Raw genomic sequence first — 4,112 nt, 5'->3', positions numbered from 1 at the left:
AGTGATTATATTTGCAGCAGTTTTCAGTGAATATTAACGCATCATGCGCATTGATTACTACGTTGACTACATTTATATTCAGTATTATATAATGTATATAATGTTGTTTTTCTGGGGAGTGGCAGAGAAACCGTATTATTGAGTTTTGGAGGGAAAGGGGGATGTCAGCATGGCGTTGAATACAGATACAGTAGCTTATTAATATTTTTCTGGTGCTTCTGTGGTCATAATTACTGTGACATTCACATAAGCATGCACAACAAGTGAATAGAAGTTTCAGCTTTATTGTCATTAAACAGAGTACAGTTACTGAGACAACGGAATATAGTTTAGCATCTAACCAGAGATGTAAATATTGTACAGAATACTACAGAATGAACAGTAACATACAGCATGTAGAACAAACGGTAAGGATAGGAACATGTTATATAGCCTACTGTATACAGTAAGAACAGTAGAACGTGCAGCAATTACAGCAGGCTGTGTATGTAAAAGTATAAGTAAAAATATATATAGACCTATAGTACGAAATGATATACAGATAACAGCTGGAGGTATGATAAGAATGTGGTGTATAGGTCTACTACACTATAGATCCTACATGTAGCCTACAGTACAGTAGTATGAATATGAATAGGCTACACTCTGTATGGTCAGAAGTACATCAATGAATGCCAGCACCAATTTAAGCCAAGAAAGAAGTTTGGTTAGTGAGGCAAAATGTAGACTACAAGGCAACCAACTGCATTTAAAACATTTATTATGTTATCTGAGCCAATGAGGTGACAGTAACCGTTGTGTCCTGATATGGTTCAGTTCAATATATAAATGACAGGACAAAGAAATAAAAGACATTTTAAGGCTTCTGTTCGTTTGGATGATGGAGAAGTTTGTTGAAGAGAAAGAGGAAGCATGTTAGTATGCGGTTTCGAATACAGTCACTGTTTCTGAAAACCCAGGAAATGCAGTTTCATCAGTGATGGGGCCCTTAAAGGGTGCAAAGCTTCAAATAAGGAACATGTTCAGTATTTGAAGCGAAGAGAGATAACGTCAGGGCTGGACTGGGACAAAAAAATCAGCCCTGGCAGTTTGGCCCAGACCGGCCCCATCACCGGTCTTCTGTGCTGTGTGTACCACGTTTTGTTGAAGGCTCTGTTTGAGGAAATCCCTTCAAATGTGGTTGTTTTGCATACTTGCCAATCTTGATTCCTCAAAAATAGGGAGAATTTCAAAACTAAAGCAGGGAGTCTGGGGGTCCTCACCCAGAAAAATGTGAGTTTCAGAGACTTTGTTTCCTGAATTCTGGTGACTTTAAAACAATGAAAATAACAAAATAATAAGTACACTGCAACAGCATTTTTATGTTAGACCTCTAATTTTACCTTTAAATCTCAGGAAGGAAAACTGAATAATTCCACCCTCTGGCATAAACTTTGAGTGTGAATATCTAGCATAATCTAATTTTCATAATTTATAATTAATTTTTTTGCCCCTGCTGTCCCTTTTTTAGGATTATACATGCTGTACAGTGCAAGAAATAGGTTAAAATAAGTAAATTTGACAGTCTTATCGGACCTATCACATTCAGACTCTGATGGGGGGGGCAGTGCCAGCCCCCGCCCCCACTTTGGCCCCCCCCTGGCAGACACACATAAGCAGACACAGACAGACACAGAAGCACAGAGACACAGAGAGAGAGATGGATAGTAAACAGCAGAGGATGTAAATATTGTACAGAATACTACAGAATGAACAGTAACATACAGCATGTAGAACAAACGGTAAGGATAGGAACATGTTATATAGCCTACTGTATACAGTAAGAACAGTAGAACGTGCAGCAATTACAGTAGGCAGTGCATGTAAAAGTATAAGTAAAAATATCTATAGGCCTATAGTACGAAATGATATACAGATAACAGCTGGAGGTATGATAAGAATGTGGTGTATAGGTCTACTACACTATAGATCCTATATGTAGCCTACAGTACAGTAGTATGAATATGAATAGGCTACACTCTGTATGGTCAGAAGTACATCAATGAATGCCAGCACCAATTTAAGCCAAGAAAGAAGTTTGGTTAGTGAGGCAAAATGTAGACTACAAGGCAACCAACTGCATTTAAAACATTTTATTATGTTATCTGGGCCAATGAGGTGACAGTAACCGTTGGGTCCTGAAATGGTTCAGTTCAATATATAAATGACAGGACAAAGAAATAAAAGACATTTTAAGGCTTCAGTTAGTTTTGATGATGGTGAAGTTTGTTGTCAAGTTTGTTCACAGAGAAAGAGGAAGTCTCTGGACAACCAGGAAATGCAACTTCATCAGAGATGTGTCCCTTAAAGTGTGCAAAGCCTGACATAAGGAAGATGTTCAGTGTTTGAACCTTGGTATCAGTGTCATCAATACATCCTAGTGTTGTTTATCTGGATCAACACAGACCACTAAAGTCTTTATGGATCCTGAAACTGTGAAGCGAAGAGAGATGACCTTTAATCACCACTAGATTTCCTATAAAGAACATGACATGTAGTTATTCATGTTTAATGTCATGACTTTGTTGTCTCCAACAGACACATTGAGTCTCTAAAGTAGCAGAATCAGCCTTAAACGAGCATCAAGTAGAACTAGTCAACGTTTAACACCTAAACTCCCACAAACAACACGGTTTGGTTCTTCTCTGTTTGAACCTGAATATCACATGATCACACCGTTGATGTGCATGTGCTGTTCATCTGGTATTCATGGGAAGCTGACGAGATCAAAATAAGTCTATAACAGTGAGGATTAAAGAGTTATACCTGAGGGGAAATACAAATATCTAAACATTTCATTCATATTTTCATTTAGTCGTTTTGAATCTTTTATTAGGTTTTTTTTGGCATCATTTTGTAATAGTTTTGAATTTATTTTTAGTAATTTTGCATCTATTTTTAGTCTTTATGCATTTTTTGTAGTCGTTTTGCATCATTTTGTAGTGGTTTTGGTATTCATGGAAAGTTGAATAAGATAAAAAAAAATAAGTTTATAACAGTGAGGACAAAAGAGTTATACCTTTGGTCAAATAAAAATATCTAAACATTTCATTAATATTTTAATTAGGTCGTTTTGAATTTTTTTTCAGTCATTTTGCATCTTTTTGAAGTCATTTTGAATCTATACTTAGTAATTTTGCTTATATTTTAAGTCGTTTTGCAACTTTTTGTTGTCGTTCTGCATCTATTTCCTTAGTATTTTTGCATCTAATTTGATTGATTTTGTATCTCAGTGATGGTTTTGTAATTTTTTTGTGATGTTTTGAATCTATTTTTAGTATTTTTGCATCTTGTACTCGTTTAGCACCTCCTTCTGGTGTTTTGTTGTTGTTATTTCTGCTTTTTAAATAGTTTCTAAAAACCAAACTAGACACTGTGAATCACTTTATAACTTTGTTTGAAACATCAAAATGTGACTATTGTTTTATATTATGTGTAAATATACCTTGTTATGTACTTTTTATAATGCAGGAGTATTCATGTTGGATATTTGGTCGGCCTACAGTATATTAGTACCTCAGTAGATGTACTACAGAAACTCACAGGGGGCAGTACCTTTACTTTAAAGTCCGCATAGGGACTTTAAAGTAAAAGGGTGGTTCAAGTCCAGCGTGGACCAGGAATGGAGAGAGGACTGGTAGCTGGAGAGATGTCAGGTGTTTACATTTTAGATTTAGTTCAAACTTTATGTACTATATGTATGTCACATCAACCAGACGGTGACTGTTTAGATGTTTGGTCTCAGCACAACTTCTGAGGTGATGTTAACGGTCATTTTCCCAAAACCGTCACAATTGATGTTGTTTGACATCCAACATCTGGGACGGTGGAAGCATTCTGTACTCTGACGTTAGTTATTTCTGCTGGAATCATTTCAATTCAAACCCATTGTAACATGAACATCATTTCAAATAGAATCACTTCATATATTTTCTGACACTACAGACAGATGTTGGAGGGAGAGAGTCTTGAGTCTCTTGTGTTCTGACTACTGTATGCTCTGAGGACTCATTCAAAGGGGGTCCTCCAGACAGACTCCTGTTAGTCCTGATGGGTTGTTTCTCTGAGGAACT

This window comes from Sebastes umbrosus, chromosome 14, assembly GCF_015220745.1.
Source record: "Sebastes umbrosus isolate fSebUmb1 chromosome 14, fSebUmb1.pri, whole genome shotgun sequence".
Lineage (NCBI taxonomy): Eukaryota > Metazoa > Chordata > Actinopteri > Perciformes > Sebastidae > Sebastes > Sebastes umbrosus.
Note: the sequence above shows the minus strand (reverse complement) of the source record.